We start from the raw sequence: 17,677 nt of genomic DNA on the forward strand, positions 1-17,677 counted from the left end.
TAGCACTTTTGTCCCTTCAGTATGTGCAGGTTATCCACATCGCTGCTGTGGTTATTTTTACCCTGTGCTGGAAACTGGTATTTCCCTTTATTCATGACGAGCTCAGCTCGTCATCAGCACAGCTCAACTGTGCCTCATGACGAGCTGAGCTCGTCATGATCATGGAAGGGGTTATAAGGTAAAGACATGTCCATCTCAAGGCACAACCAAGATTAGATTGTTTTTCTTTATTCTGCATTGGAAAGCAACAGCAGGCTCTAGGCATATTTTTAATAAAATAACTCAATCAAAGTCATGAGAAAGGATGTATAAAGATGATGCTGAAGACATCATGGAAGAAAGAAGCGTTCCATGGGCATTGCAGTCGTTTTTCCCACGCAGCACCCATAGATTTTTACTTAATGATGTAGACCCCGGGCAGCGCTAAAACTTTAAACCTCCCAAGAGCAGGCATAATGGAAAGAAATATATGTTGCATTCTGCAGCACATATCGAAAGATGAAAACACCTCTCAGAATTGTTTTTGTGCAGGGAGATGCTGGGAGACATATTCCTCTTTCTATGTGTCCTGCATTCTGCAACATACATAAAAAGAGGGGGAGCACCCGCCTAATGCCTAAGGAATGCCAACTCAGGGCTGAGTAATACAATGCAGCGATTTGTGCTGTGTTTATTACTCCTGAATTTTGAAGCCGCTGCGAGCCACACAAAGTAGCTATGCATTGCTTTAAAAAAAAAAATGACTTAGAGGTTTGGATCACACATGTTCAAACACAAGGAGATTATGGACGGAGGGCTGAAACTTTTCAGACACAGATCTGCGTTGAATCCATCATCGTTCTTTAGCTCACTTTGCGACCCCAGTTTAGACCCAGCTATACACAAATCAGTCTTTACCCTGTGCCCCATGGGAACATTCCTGTCGAAACTGTCAAGCCAGGTCTTCCCTGAACCGGCAACAAGTATCCAGGGACCGGTTTTGGGCCACTGTAAAGAACTTGGTCCATTTTTGTACATCACCTGCTGGTTCATGCAGAAAGGCCTAAAATAATGTGTTTGTTCACAGGAAGCTAATGCAGTGACATCTGCAAGTAGTTGTAGGAGTCTGGTTAAAAATCAGACAAGCCGCCAGATTCTGAAGTAGGTAAAGCCACACAATCCCTGTGTTAGGCCCTTCCCGGCGCATGATTTTGTAATTACCGATTCTAGAATCGAATTGAGGTCTGTGCTGTAATTCACCTTCTAAAGGAAGGAATGGGAAAATTCTATTTAGAATTATCAGATAAGTGGTGAAGGTGAAAACAACTATCCTGAATCAGAATTGTAGGGAAAGGGCCTCAATTAAGTAACCCCACCAATCCTCAACAACAGTTTTCAGAAAGGGGAAAAGGCCCAAAAATGATGGCCACCAGGTGACCAACTGATCATGACCCGTAATTAGAAACTCTGTTTTCTTGGTGATAATCTTCATTGCATTCATCTACATCCAATATGTGGAGGCATATTGGTATCACCCCTCAAAATATCGAGGTCAGAAATATTGTGACAAACATTTCACGGCCAAAAATATTGCCATCCTATACTTTTATCGGTAAGTTCAAAAATATTGAGAACAAAATAGTGATATCATTAAAATTGTTGTATTAAATATCATTATTTAAATGTACATAAATATGTAAATGTAAATGTAAATGTACATGTATTTATATAGCGCAAATCGCCCACATCTATGCGCTTGCTTAGGGAACCCGTCCTGGTATTCCCCTGTGAGATACCCCGGCAGGGTATCCACAAGGTGAAAGCCAGGCATCCCGCCGCGAGGGGCCGTTGTGGAGATTAAGCAAGCTATTGCCCAGAGTCGCAGAGTGTGAACCCGTGAGTCGAGTAGGCACCGGAGCGAGACATCCAGGACATCCAGGAATTGCAATTTGGTGTTGCACAGGATGTGGACATGGTGTTCGCATCTTTTATTCGCAAAGCTGCAGATGTCCAAGCTGTCAGGAATGCACTTGGGGAGAAAGGAAATAATATCAAAATCATCAGCAAAATTGAGAACCATGAAGGCGTGCGCAGGTAATCTGCTAATGTCCACTTGTGTGTTTGCATTCTGAGGGGGCAGGTAGTCCTTTTCTTTGAGGTCACGGTGCTGTGTGAAGGTTACAAAGGTAATGTGCTCCTGCTTCTGATTGACCCTAATTGGTGCATGATGTGTTTCCAGAGGTGATAATTAAGGTGATGATACTGCTGAGGCCGTGTATGCAGTAAGACGAATATTACTGACTCACAAAGTTGAGCGTAGTTTATTTCGGAGGAGCCAGTTTTGAGGCCGTATCACTGCTGGCATACTCACTTTCACTGTTTAGATATCTAAATTTGGCCTTGCTTAGCTAGAAAATTGTGTTTTTTTAAAAAAAAAATTTTTTTTTTTTTTTTACATTTTGTTGCACAGAGCGAGATAGATTTCAATATGTTGAATGATCTCATTTGTTTAATAGTGCTGGCATAGGAGATTTTGCAGTTTGCTCATCCAATAGAACTCCAAATACACACTCAACTTGGAACTTTCAAGGCTGTGATGATAGTTTGTACTAGAATAGCTGCAGCATATACTATGACTATGGCTTAAGGGGGGGTGGGGGGAGAGGAGAAAATTCCCAGATTACAAACTTTAAGATGCTTATGCAGATGGCATATCCAGTTTTGCTTACCTATTCCATCATTTTGAACTTACAATATGGAAAAACATCTATGAATAATCAAGCTTGCTTCCTAACTGCCCTTCTTGCAGTAAACACATTTTGGTGGATCATTGTTTGAGACTAGTAGCTTTCTGATTTTCTAAGTAGTTGTACCATGTTTGTTAATTCGGAGATATTAATCACCAGTCTAATCACTTTTGGGTATATGATTTGATTCAAGTCTCTACACGGTAAACTGCTTACAAGGCCATGCATGTGGCTTGACATTCTTCTATGTGGTTCCTTAGATCAAGTTTTTGCTGGAGTATGGCTTTAACCTGCCAAAAACTACTTCAAATCCATGGAAACCTGTCTCTACCCAGTGTGGCATTTTTGGGCTTTCTGTGACTAATCCATGTCAAAAGTTGTAATTTGTGGTCTATGTATTGCTAGGATATCCTTTTTGTTATGTAATCCGTTTTATTCAGTATTAGGATATCTTTCATAGATTCACATGCTTGAATCATTCCCTGTCGTCTAGATGGGAGTCCCCGGTACATTTTATAAAGGGAATGTTACATTACACAAAGATAGAAGGTAACAAGCCTAAGGCCTTATATTTAGTAACCTAAGTGATTTAAAAAAAAAAAAAAACTTAAGAGAACAACCAATCAGCTGACACCACCCTCTAGAACCTTCCTGGAAGGAGCTCCAGTTCCTCACATTTTCATAAGCACTGTGTAAATGTAAATTGATACTTGTATAGCACACTAGTCACCCGCAAGGGTCTCAAGGCGAAAAAAAAAAAAAAAAAATTATCGAGTCCATGGAATTATTGAGCCCAACCCCCGTCAGGGCGGGGAATTGAACCCTGGTCCAGGGCCGATCTCAGCTTCCGGGTCTGCCGCCTCTATCCCCTGAGCCACACTTCTCCACATATAAAATAGTACATATTAAATATATAAAATAGTAATAATAATGAAAAAGGAGAAAATGAGATTTAATGTACATTTTAACAAATATAACAAATAAACTAAATTTAAAAAGAAAGATATGCCAAAGCCCGATTTTGAAACACTTCCAGGAATTTATTTTCAAATCTGCATACTGGTACCCTGACGCCTTTCTCATTTTTAGCCTTTTTTACATGTGAGTAACATTGCGACATTGAATGCAAGTGCTTAAGTTAAAAAAGTCATGTGACAGCACTACATGTCCCAAGGTGAATCGTTATCTTTCATCACATGTTGTCACTGCAGTTAAATGTATATCTTAGCTGAATAGCGTCCATCATCCATCGCTGCAGTTGCACTGTTTTGATGCTTTATGGAAAATACGCCTTGGAATAAAATGACTACATGCAAGTAATCTGGATTAGCAGCAATATTTGATATGACTGGATTTCAAAATTATCCGAGAAAGGTGAATGGCTCTCTCTTCTCCCATTCTCACCTCAACTCCAGAAATGCCAGGGAAATCCAAAGGTCTGGTGTGAGGCAAACGGGTCATGCCTCAAAGTATCAGGAACACTGAATATACATATATATATATATATATATATATATATATATATATATATATATATATATATATATATATATATATATATATATATATATATATATATATATATATATATATTCACAGAAAAAACCATAGGTTATAGTCCATATATAGTTAGGAATTTGCATTTACAAAACCTTGAAAATTCAATGAAAAAACCATTGGTTATAGAACATATATAGTTAGGAATTTGCATTTACAAAACCTTATTTTACTCGCATAAAACCATTGAAATTCCATATATAGTTAGATGCGCTAACTATATATCGCGCACCCGCAATCCACTGCTGATGATGTCACATATTACATCATTCATGACATGGTTAGTGACATCACTGATGACATCACTGATGACATCTCAAATGACATCACTGATGACATCACTCATGACAACATCCAGTGACTGTATGTTTCTGTAAAGTTAAAATATGTCTTACATATTGAAGAATGAGTGGATGTATAAGTGTCTGGATGAAGGATTTAGTAGGTGCATGACTGACTGTATGAGTGAGTGATTAAATGTGTCTCACTGAGTGCATGGGTTAGTGACTAAACTGTTTTAATTTGTGCATAATTATATCTGTTGTTCTACAAACTGCTGCATATGTTGATCAGTAGCTATATGAGTAACTGTATGGGTTATTCATTGGTTGTCCAAGTATTTGTATGGGAAACTGAGTGTGTGTGTATGGGTGGCTGGGAGGTGTGTGACTCTGTACATAGATGTGTGAGTAGTTGATTCACTATATGTATGGATTCAAAAGTGTATGTGGAAACAGCTGTATGGGCGGTTGACTGTGCATGAGTGTATTAGTGAGTGAATGGATATCTCAGTGCTACATGTCAAAGTAAGTACATATGTAAAACACAGTACATGTGAGAGTTGACATCTATAAATAACTGTGCATAAGAGCTAGTGAATGTGAGAGTGGCTGTATGGATCATTGTGAACATGTATCAGGGATTGTATAAGAGAGTAAAGTAAATATGTGTTAGTATATGTTTGAATAAGTAAGGTGTGTATAACTGTATAGTTGAGAAAATGGAGGTGTGATTGATTTTTGGCATAACTGACTAGGGGTGTGAGTAACTCCATGGATGAGTGACAGTCTGTGACTGTCTGTTTACACTGATTGTATCTAAGGTTATATTAGAGTCTGAAGAGGTTCATGGTATTATCACATGAATGATATCATCAGTGATGTGATCAGTCATGTCAAATGAGATGTTATCAGTGATTTTATCAGTGATGTCATTTGAGATGTCATCAGTGATGTCATCAGTGATGTCACTAACCATGTCATGAATGATGTAATATGTGACATCATCAGCAGTGGATTGCGGGTGCGCGATATATAGTTAGCGCATCTAACTATATATGGAATTTCAATGGTTTTATGCGAGTAAAATAAGGTTTTGTAAATGCAAATTCCTAACTATATATGTTCTATAACCAATGGTTTTTTCATTGAATTTTCAAGGTTTTGTAAATGCAAATTCCTAACTATATATGGACTATAACCTATGTTTTTTTCTGTTAATTTCATTGGTTTTTTAAAAGCTAACATCTGTAGCTGTAAAATGTATTCTTCTTTAAAACCCAAAATATATTTTAGATGTTTATTGATAATTTTTTTTTAAATATTTTTTTTCTTCGCTTCCGGTAAGCGAACCGGGAAGCTTTCCGTTAGCTCATCTTGATGCCGCGATCTAGTACGCGAACCGGTAAACGTTTCGTTAGCGGAACTGTGACGCGTCGCGGAAGCGCGACGTATCACGTTGTCGCGTAATGCGTCTTATGACGCGCCGCGTTAGCGCTCCCGAAAGTGCTCCGAGCCACGAACCGGGCGCGCACCGCGTAACGTAAGCGGAACAGGTCATGTGACTTGTTTATCAAACTTTTCATTGGTTCATTTCACTTTTGGTTTCCAAATGATGTATAACTAGGTCATGTGACCTAAAAATAACACTTTTCATTGGTTCAGAACTTTTGCTTTTCCCAAATCATGTAAACCCCTCCTTCTTTCCTCACTCTGACTTTCATCTTGGTGAGAGAAAGACCATTTTCCAATTTGATTGCAATGGCTTCTATCCTTGCTTCAGCTGGTGGACCCCCACCACCACCTCAACCTCCTCATGACAAGAGAGGACCACCATCACAATTAATTTCCAACAGAGAGGAGGAAGAGGAGGACTTAGAAGAAGAGGACACTGATGAACCTGAATTTATTCAGGAGTTGCCCCGTGTTTCCCGAAGGAAAACAAGTTTTATATGGCAGTTTTTCTCAATTCCTCGAGGGGAGAAGAAGGTTAATGCCAAATATGCCACCTGCCTAATCTGCAAATACAGATTATCTCGAGGCACAGACAAAAAGTATAGTATGGGCAACTATACTGTGCATCGCCATATGGTCAGGTGGCATCCATTAAATTACAGCCGGGCAGAGTTAAGGGACCTTCAAGATAATCCCCCGACAACTCCTGTGGCCAGATCAACATCAAGTATATCTTTGACTGCAAGAGAGGCACAGGAAACTGTGCCAAACATACAGCCAAACTTCAAGCACATGAAGTTTACGTGCATACATTGTGGTGCTATGCTCTCATGTGGCAACATGAGCGTGAACTTAATCAACTTGGTGTTTGAAAACCATAACTGCCCTAACCCACCCAAGCAGTAATTTTTTTTTTGCTCCTGTTGAGCCCTTTTCAATGCCTGATTTTTTGTTGTTTCCCCTCCATGAAAAACACACAAAAAACATAAAACTGTTCTAAAAATACAAAAAAAACAAAAAATGTTCAGAAAAAAAAATAATAATAAATAAAACAACAAAAACATTAAAAAAAAGTTTTTTTCAGATCTACCTCCCCTTTCAAATAAAATTGCTAGAATGTTTAGCACTCTGGCAAGCTCTATTTCTTTTGGTTCGCTTTCCAGTTCGCTGCCCGGTTCGCGAACTTGAAGCGAACCAAAAAAATATTTTTTTAAAAAAAAGAAGAGTTAGTATAAGGGAAGTAAACAGAGAGTAATGTAAAAAGAAAGACAGCTATAGGGAGTAAACCAGAGATACTGATAATAGATCTATTTATTAATTCAGGATGACGATAAGGTGTGATGTCTCCTGAGGTTTGTTTAAGGTGAGACCTACTCTGGGTTACAGATCAATTTTACACTTGTTGAAGAATACAGAGCAGATAAAGCATGTGAAGGCCTACCAATGAAGTAAGTCATGTCCTCTTATTACATCATTCATGACATGGTCAGTGACATCATCAGCAGTGCATTGCGGGTAAAAAGAGTAGAAAACATTTACCTTATAATTCTTGTTACCTTTTTTAAATATTTTTTCATACTTTCAATCTGTAAAAGAGAGAACAAACATTTCCAAAAATATTACAACATGTATTTAAAAATTAGAAAAGAAAAGGGAAAAGGTTCAAGAAGAAACAGTTTTTCAACAACTTTGACATTTACAGAAGCCTCTGCTTCTCTATGTCCCCTACACAATCCTAAAGATATATATTTTAAACAAACAGTATCTTCATGCTGATGAACTGAGACCTATTTTGGAACATGGTACTTCTTTTGCACTGCTGATGTCTCACAATAGTGATGCAATAGCAGCGCAAAAAAGATGTAAAGCCATCATAAAATTGTGTCTAATATTTTAAATGATTGTTTCAGGATGCAAATAAGATGTGTGCTTTCAAGAGCTTTCTTTGAGGTGAGGCCTATTCCTTTTTTTAAAAAAAACAGTACCCAGAAGTACAGCACTGTAAGCATTAAAATTGACACTTACAGAAGACTCAGTTTCTCCATATCTACCTCACATTTCTAAATGTATATCATAAGTACAAAAAGCAGAACATTAATTATACATGTTAAATGGTTTATTTTTGCTGTTCTCAGAATGTATCAAATTTCACTTAAATCAGTGACTTGAAGGTATTCATCATGTAACAGCGGGTAAAAAAAAAACACAATCAAAATGATTGTGTTTAAAAAACCCATACAACCTAAGAAATCTGAATTCAAAACTCCTTAAAATTAACTTACTTTCAATGACGTCGAAGGATCTCCTATGAACAGCGTCCACTCTGTTGTGCTATAAATATTTTCAGCCCGCCACTTTCTGAAAGAAAACCTCCATCGATTCGAAAAATATGTTACATACAAGAAAAGACTTCTCTCATTCTATCACATGTTTCCACTAGGCCAAATCATGTTGCCGCGATTCGCTACTCTTGTAATTCTTCCAATCAAATCCCGACATTTTCTATTTTCGCAACTTTCAAAAAGAATACATTTAAGATTATTTTCACAATCCTGGACTACTAATATCTTACCCTTCTTTGTCACTCATGTTCTCCTTTTCCTATGACACTGATACTGCTTACTATGAAGCAGACTTACTTGCATCAGGTTTATATAGTTGGATTTTTAAATTGACATTATAATTAAAAGTTTTGGACCAATAATCTAGACAGCATTGCAGACTTACATTCCCTCTACTTGATGAACCTTTTGCAATTCTTCACAGGAAATCCCGAGATTCTTTCTTTAAAGTTTTGGTTTTAAAAACACCAGGTAAGAATTTTTAAGGTCAAACGGCAATTTTTTTTTGAAAGTTACAACGGAATCATTGCAGAATGACCAGCCGTTTCGAGACTTTAAATAAGCTGTATAATGTCCTGATGTTGTTGAAGGACCATCGTGATAGATAATTGCTACAGTTACAAAAGTCCTTCCTGATATTGACAGCTGAGAAGCCACAATTTTTTTTATTAAAGTTGACAATTTTGATCCATCAGGCCTACATCGTTGGATCATTAAAATGACATACTGGCCATATCTACGTATAAATAATGTTGACATCATATCAGATTTACATTGGCTACACTCCATGTTGTGATCCGCTGCATTTACTAGCTTATTAAAGGACACTGATTTACTATCTGGCAAAGTTAAATATATAAATCTTTCTGAGTCTACACTAGTAGTATTTGATACCATACAGTTCTCGCAGTCATGCTGCCATTGATAAGAAAGCCCAAACAGGTGATCTACATCTACACCCTCATCTTGCAATACATCAAGCATATACATTAAAAACTCCTGACAATCTTGCTGATTATTTTCAGAGAAGTCTGTTTGACCTGAACATTCATCTAACAGATAACGAACTTCAGACACACTTTCTACTTTTGTTCGATCAGTGCTACATTTCTCGAAAACAGAATTCAATAAACAGCATAAAATTTGTTCTGAATTCAACAGAATCTGTTCTTTTAAACTCTCTAGTGAAAAGAGAACATTAACCACTACATTTGCATAGCAGTTGACACCAGAACTGTTTTCAAATTGAAAACCGACAACATCTTCAACAGAATCCACTTTCTTTCTGCTAACAATTTTCGGTTCATCGACTTTTGGTCTTTTTGCTACAACCTTCCTACTATTACTGATATTTCTACGTTTCCGGCCTACCACACATTTCTCAAACAAAGGATATTGAGGCAAATGTGGCGCATACTCTCTTCTTAACCTATTGTATTCCTTAACACAATCTAGATCCGCACAAATGTTTGTGACATCACAGTCAATCAAGTACAATCCCGATAAAGTTCTAACTCGTGACAATGCCACATATGCCATACCCTCCTTGAACACAGAACTGCCAATATTCACCAATGCACTGTCTACACTTAAACCTTGCGATTTATGGATTGTCACCGCATATGCCAAGCAAACAGGAAACTGTTTACGGCGAACATATAAGTCTTTAACAAGCAAAAACCTAGCAGAACAACGACCAATTAGCTGTACTTCCTCAATGCCATCAAATTTAATTTTTAAAAATTCTATTCCATCTCTATTTCTGTACTTCTCAAAATCAACAACATTACCCATTGATCCATTTACCCGACCTCTTTCAACATGTAAATTCCTTCTCAAAATGATTCGGCAATTTAAACACACATTCAAAGTCTTTTCAAAACCCGCTGTTTTAGATATAGTCTTCTCTAATGAATCCAATTTTGATTTCAAATTCTCTGACAAAATAATTGTTGATCCCATATGCTCTATTTTGTCAATAGCTTCAAGTTTCACAATCTCTTGCTTTTCTAAATTCAACATTTTGTTGTTGAAGATGGCACATTCTGCAAGAGTTGGCATCAAACATATTCCGGATTTCTTCTCAGTAATTTTCAGAAAAATATTCTCAGCCACAATCTCTTGTTCGGGATATAAATTTGAAAGTAATCGTGCATTTAAAGCTTCTTTTCCATGCTCGGTCACTTTTCCAATTCTAATATCTTGTAGAATATTCTTGTAATCTTCATCTTTTGCCTGACGCATATTTTCATGCAGTTCAGCATAATTGAAGTTTAACCATATATTGACGTTGCCAATGCTCCCTAGGCACTTCCTGGTATCTTCATGCGTGAGTATTTTGAACACAGGTTGTCCTTTTACTGATGTCAGCTGCAGAAGATCTCCAAAAACAATGATGTGTTTGCCACCAAATAACACATCATATTCAGTTTTAAGTACTTCTTGCATTCTCAAATGCACAAAGGCAAGCATGACATTGGAAACCATGCTTACTTCGTCAATGATAAGTAGTTTCATTTTCCTCAAGACTCTTGAAACTTCACAGCAAGCATCCCCAGATAACTTGTGGTATTGTAATTTGTTGTCATGCTCCACCGGCAGCATCAGTAGACGATGCAAAGTAATACCTTTAATGTTATGTGCTGCAAGTCCAGTAGGAGCGGTGACAACACAAGACAGCGATGACTCAGTCCTTTCCTGCAGATAGCATGAAATTGCTTTAATGAGGAAACTTTTTCCAGTTCCCGCTTCTCCACTCACATACAGTCGGACAGGCTTCAACGATGTACATGAGCACTCTTTCTTCTCATGACTTAATCCATGCTCAATTTGCTTGGTAACTTCATCATATATTTTCCTCTGCTCAACGTTGAGTTGTTTTTCCAAGTCTTCTAAGTTAACTGAATCCTCCTGAGCATGTGCCATGGCTCTTTCCACTTCATTCATAGCAGTGGCAGCTTCATTTTCGATAATAGGTCCTCCAAGTGGATCTTGACTCAATGAAACAGAACTCTGACTGTCCTGAGAACTGTCTCTGGCAATCTCGGCTGCAATCGTTGCTTCCTGCTCAATTTCCAAAGTTAGCATTTCTTGATATTTGGGAAAAGCAGGACATTCTATGGTCTCCTTAGCAGCAGTGAAAGAGTCTTCGTAACAGAGGAAATCTCCAAGCAGTTCCTCTTCTGCACGCCAAGGCTTGAAAAGTTGCAAAAGTGCTAAATAGAAAAACTCCTTTTTTTCTGGAGATTCGCCACTCAATTTTTGATAGTTTACTAATTGGCATTTTCTTTGCTTGACCAGGCATCCCTCACTTCCAATTACAGCATACACTCCTTTCTCAATATCTTCTTTGATGTTCCTCTTGAATATATAATTTTGTAGAACCTCATATAGACAAACATTCTCAAGGTGACTGCTTCGATTTGGATAATATGTATCCAACATGTTGGTCTTCAAAATATCGGTACTGTTTGGTTCCTTTTCTGCCAAATATTCAATTTCCCGGACAGGTTTTAGAACTCGATTTCGTGTTGCAGCAAGACCAAGACTCGCCCAAACAATACTCCTGGATTTGGCATAGAGACTTGCTGAAGACAATCGATCTGAACATTCGTAAGCTCCGATTTCTCGATGTGACAACATCTTCAGACTGAAACTGTACAACTTCTTGCTAAGGCTCTTTTCATGGGAAATGTCCTCCCACATATCCTTGAGTTCTGTCTTTTCTTTTTTGGTAATGTAAGATGTCACATACCGAGCCACAGCCATACAGTTGTCACCCACAAACTGTATATCCATGTTAGCATTCCACATGGACAAAATCACTGGGTTGTAGTCGTTGATGTACTTGGACTCTTCGTTCCTTTTCAAATTGTATGTATTTTTGGGTGATTTCCTCGTCACATTATGTCGCAGTGAAGACATCAAACTGTTCACTCTTCCTTTAGAAATCACCGGTCGTGGAAAGTTGAAACGACATTTGGTGTAGAACTTGTCCTTGTTTCTGAATTTACGACGACAGTACTTTCCACAACGATGGCTTTGGAAACGTAGAACTTGTTCTCTTAGGCTTTTCTTCTCCGTTGCATTTGGAACAGCACACGTAGAATACTGTTCTATGAAATTCATCACTAAGTCATCCGAATCTGTTCCAAATTTAGGTGCATCCTTGATCCACAACAACATATGTACATGAGGAGCACCACTTGCTTGGTACTCCTTTCTCCAGAAGAAATCCAACACCTCTCCAAGAGGTGGATTCTTCTTATTTGTGATGAAAGACATCATAGCTTCAAATCTATGATTGAAGTACCTGCATACATTCACAGGATCCAAAGAACACAGTTCTCCAGGTGTCTTGAATTCAATGTTTTCAATATTTCCATTTGCCTCTCGTAGAAATTGAAGTAAGTCTTCCCAGCCATACTCGGCACAGCTCAGAGTGAGGAACCATGTCGGAGTTCCTAAGTTCCTCAGCATACATTTTAAATCACCATGACGACGGTACCAGTACTCATTAGTACCACGCTGACAGGCCATGAGATTAATTAAGTGAGAATCCAAAATACTGTCTTGGACATTGACTTTATGCATAAAGTCCCTTGCCGAAATATTTCGCATCTGTATACCACTTTTTAAGATGTGGTTCACTGCATATGACAGTCCAGACAGATCGCTTTCAAACAGGAGATGAAACAAATAGGGAATGCATTGACGAAACCTAGGATCTTCTGCATACAATCATAAAGTCCGGTATTCAGACGCAGGAATTTGATGAGATCGCTCATCATATTTTCCTCCTCGACCTGTGGGAAATAGCTGTGGGAAACACCGAGCTTCCAAACTTTCCTCCCAAACACTAATGGGACTCCCTTTGGCTTGTTTCATTTGAAACAACTCAATAGCATTCCCCATGACTTCCTTGGAATGCAAAGGATGAACACTATAATGTTCATATATTTCTTCACTTTTAGAGGCCTCTTCTTTCTCAATTTGGCCAGCACACAAATCGCTATCCTCTTCATCACTTACTTCCTCTTCTGCAACATATACATTCTTATAGTACTTATTATTTTTCTTCAAATACAATGTTGCCTTTTTGACTTTCCTAACATCCACTAAATCTTGCCATATTTTCTTATTCTTTGTCGGAACACCATTAACCAAGATAACCAGAGGTTCCTTTTCCACTTTTTCTACTCCAATTGTGTTAATGTTTTTATTCAAATCTAGAGGCAAATAAACAACTCTTCCCTTTAATCCTCTCTGTAAATCTGCTGGAGGCAACTTCCCTATCTTTGGCTCCATTCTTACAATAGCCTGAAAGGGATGGATACTTTGAATCAAAATAGATTCATAAGTATTTAAATCCTTCAATTCAGAAGGAATCTCAACCAATTCCAGATTATTATGAACTGCCCTAGCAGGCATCTGGTTTTGGTTTAATTTATTACAACAATAAGTACACACACGTTAATCCGATCCCAAATCAAAATAATTTTCTACCATCAAGTATGTGGCAAAATCCTTCCATTCACTATTATTTTCCTTTTCACTTTTTGCATATAAATCCACTACCTTAGTCTGATTCTTATAATAAGTGCGTCGACAACATACACAAGTGAAATTAGGCCTCTCACCTAATTTGATCTGAAACGTGGCAATTTCCTTCTGAAAATTATCTGTACTGGAAACCTGTACATTATCTTCAACATTACCCTCTACTTCAGGGTCAATTTGAACATTCTCATCTTTACTACTAAAGTAACAAAACTCAATTTCTTCACAAATATTCTTCACTTCTATTTCAGAACCATGCAAAAGAGCAGCACATAATTGTTTAAGCATAATAGCTGGACTCTTAGCATAATACAACATTCTCACTAATTTTCTCACTTTATTATGATGCACTGCTAGCATCCTGAAATGATGAAAAACACTCTGGCATACTCTCCTGGAAAGACAAGCCAGTGAATGACCACGCAAACCTGTCATTTGTCTCACTCTGCAAGGATCTAAATCTTGCAACAACTTCATTTTCTGCTTCAAACTTTTCTTATTAAATGTCCGTATAAAATCACAAAGCAAATTGATGGAAACCTGTCGCACACTGCAAATAGAACTACACTTCCAAATGTACACAGGACCCTTAGGACGTCTTCCTAAAACCTCATCACTTAGCGCCTCTTCTGTCTCTGTTGTCACAAGTTTTTCTTTTTCAACTGGACAACCATCCTTCACTTCATAAGCTCGACCACTGGTGTCAACTGCAAACACCAAATCATTATCCTGAAAATAACTCTCCTCATTAAAAAATGCCTCAGAACTTGAACTATGCATCCATTCTCCGGAAAAAACTTCACAAAAGTTACTACGATTTACTACTCTCTTCCATCTACTGTTTGATTTGAAATCAGAAATTACCTTGCTTAGTTTCCTAATTCTATTGATTACCAAAATAAACAACTTTCGCTTAATTTCAAAAGCATGATCAATAATTTTCTCTACATTTTTCTTCTTCTTATAAAATGCCACTTTCTGTTGGCCTTTCTTAATATTTTTTAATAAATTAACTATTATCCTGTTACGGTACATTCGTTTTCGAATGTCCCTAAACTGTTCTTTCCTTCTACTATCATGCACAGAGTTATCTCTTCCTCTACCAGTAACATTTTTGATGGGTCTTTCCTTTCCATTTAAATTACTCTTCTTTTTCTGAACTGAAACATTTTTGCGATAAATACTTTTTTTACTAAAAATATTTTTTAAGAATGATTTTGTGCTCTTACCCGGAGCTTTCTTGGTGTTTTGATAAGTATTTGGGGAAGAGGACTGCTGCAATAAAAGATCATCCTGCTGTCTTTGTCGTTTTCTAGCCTTTCTAATTCGATTTTTTGTAGGCATTTTTCAAAATATGAAAAAATCTGCAGTTGAATCTGTGGAAAAATATAATAAAAAATGTTAATAACCACTATTACCAAAGAGTAAATGAATAACAGTCATCAAAAACTTAATGCCCTACTTATTATTTAACATAGCAAATCTTTTGCACCAGCACTGCATCACAAAAATGACACACAGTGCTACAAAACAGGCATACAACAATCATAAATCTCTCCCTAATATTTTAAATGATTAATTCAGGATGACGATAAGGTGTGGCCTATCTAAAGGTTTGTTTAGGCCCAGATCTTTGGACTGGGGTGAATGTGTGTCATTGATCCTCATTCAGTCCATCGCCTGTTTTGTTTATTTGAGGTGAGGCCAACACATGGTTGCAGATAAGATTTTCACTTAAGAAAACAAAGGAGATAATACATGTGAAGGCCTACCAATGAAGTAAGTCATTATTTGAAATCAATTACATTTCTGGATATGTACTGCTAAAGCTTCTTAGGTTGTTTTGGGTCATATTTATAAGGCATATGAGTGTGTATGATGTTATTTTTCCTTTTTAAATGGAAAGCGTTCTTCATGGTGCAAGTTTCTTGTAAATACGCTCCCACCTGCGAAACGGAACTTTGCGATTCGAAGCTGATTGGCTCCCCGGTGTCTGTCAACATTCTAAACAGTCCGGAGCGGCCGCCATCTTATCTCTCGGTAGGATCGAGAGAGAAGAAGAGGTGAAAAACGAAGGGGGAATTTAATGAAAGGGGGCAAGGTATACCCCTCTTGACCCCCTAGGAATGTTGTTGGGGTTTTTATAAGGGTCCCGTGGGGAAAATAAAAAAAATATATTTTTCACGGTAGAAGCGCTTCCCGAACACCGAACTGGGCCGCAAACTGCTGGCGAAACGGGAATTCGCCATTTTGTGCTTCGTTTTAATTAAATTACTAGGTATAAGGGGGTGCGGGAGACCATTTTGTGCTTCGTTTTAATTAAATTACTAGGTATAAGGGGGTGCGGGAGACGTATCCTAATCCCTTATATTTTCTGAGGGTGGCTGAGGAGGCTCATATATGTTGATACATGTGTTCCAGCGGCTGTGCGTGAGCTTTTTTTTTTTTTTTTGCTGCGTGACGTCTGTTAACGTTCGATTCGAAGGAAATCAGGAAGTGTTGACCTCAATTTGTCAGTGCGATAAAATATTTTGTTATAAATGAATCCTTATTGATAAACATTGTCTGCGCCATCTTGCCTTTTTTACAATGCCACAATTTTGTCGTGCACGGCAGCCATTTTACATGCCAGGCCGGTCCCAGGCTATCACCTAGCCCTGCGGATGTAGTTTATGGCCCTAGCTGTAGAGAATCCAGACATGCCAACCCTCCCGATTCAGGCGTCAGACTACTGATTTCAGTGCTACTCTCCCGCCTCCCGATTCCTGCAAGCAAAAACCCGGGGGCATATTACCAACAACTAGCGATAACTTGTTTAGAGACAAAAATTATCGCCGCACATCGGCGATTTTTATCGCAGATAAACCTTGCTATTAGCAAGGTTTATCGCAAATGCGATAAAAAACGGCTGCAATGCATGAATATCGCTGAAAAGTCCGCGATATTCATGCATTATCCAGCAAATGCTCTTAGCCATGTTATCCACCTCCCATTGGATAACATGGCTAAGAACTGCTCGCAAATGCGATAAAAAACGGCCGCAATGCATCAATATCGCTGAAAAGTCAGCGATATTCATGCATTATCCAGCAAATGCTCTTAGCCATGTTATCCACCTCCCATTGGATAACATGGCTAAGAACTGCTCGCAAATGCGATAAAAAACGGCCGCAATGCATCAATATCGCTGAAAAGTCAGCGATATTCATGCATTATCCAGCAAATGCTCTGAGCCATGTTATCCACCTCCCATTAAATAACATGGCTAAGAACTGCTCAGGGCCCCATGAGGAACGCTTTCCATTTAAAAAGGGAAAAATAACATCATAGAAAAGAATCGTTTTTAAACACAGCATATAAATCAATTGTATACCTGCATTCAAGAGGAAATGACTGAAAATGTCCTTGAGACACATGAAAGCGTTTTCTGGAATGCCCTAGCACCATTTTTTCGACATTATTAACATGGCTATGTAACTCCCATAATCAAAATCTAAATTTGCCAAGCGCAGGTGGGAGCGTATTTACAAGACACTTGCCCCATGAGGAATGCTTTCCATTTAAAAAGGAAAAAATAACATCAAAGACACTCAAATGCCTTATAAATATGACCCAAAACAACCTATGAAGCTCTAGCAGTACATATCCAGAAATGTAATTGATTTCAAAAATGGTTTTTAAAAACAACATATCTGTTTCAGCTTATATAAGAGACCATGGAATGGGCTTCATATACAACAATAACTTGTGTTACTGCATT

At 37.9% G+C, this 17,677-nt stretch overlaps 1 protein-coding gene across 1 annotated transcript in view; it reads left to right on the forward strand.

Annotated features, from left to right (window-relative positions):
* The window catches only part of LOC147665180 (CD5 antigen-like), a gene marked incomplete at its 5' end in the record, with an annotated part of 268,693 nt that overhangs the window by 218,642 nt on the left and 32,374 nt on the right, over nt 1-17,677 (forward strand). The gene's annotated exons all lie outside the window — the stretch shown is intronic.

The sequence above is a fragment of the Lissotriton vulgaris genome, unplaced genomic scaffold (genome assembly GCF_964263255.1).
Source record: "Lissotriton vulgaris unplaced genomic scaffold, aLisVul1.2 SCAFFOLD_1691, whole genome shotgun sequence".
Classification (NCBI taxonomy): domain Eukaryota; kingdom Metazoa; phylum Chordata; class Amphibia; order Caudata; family Salamandridae; genus Lissotriton; species Lissotriton vulgaris.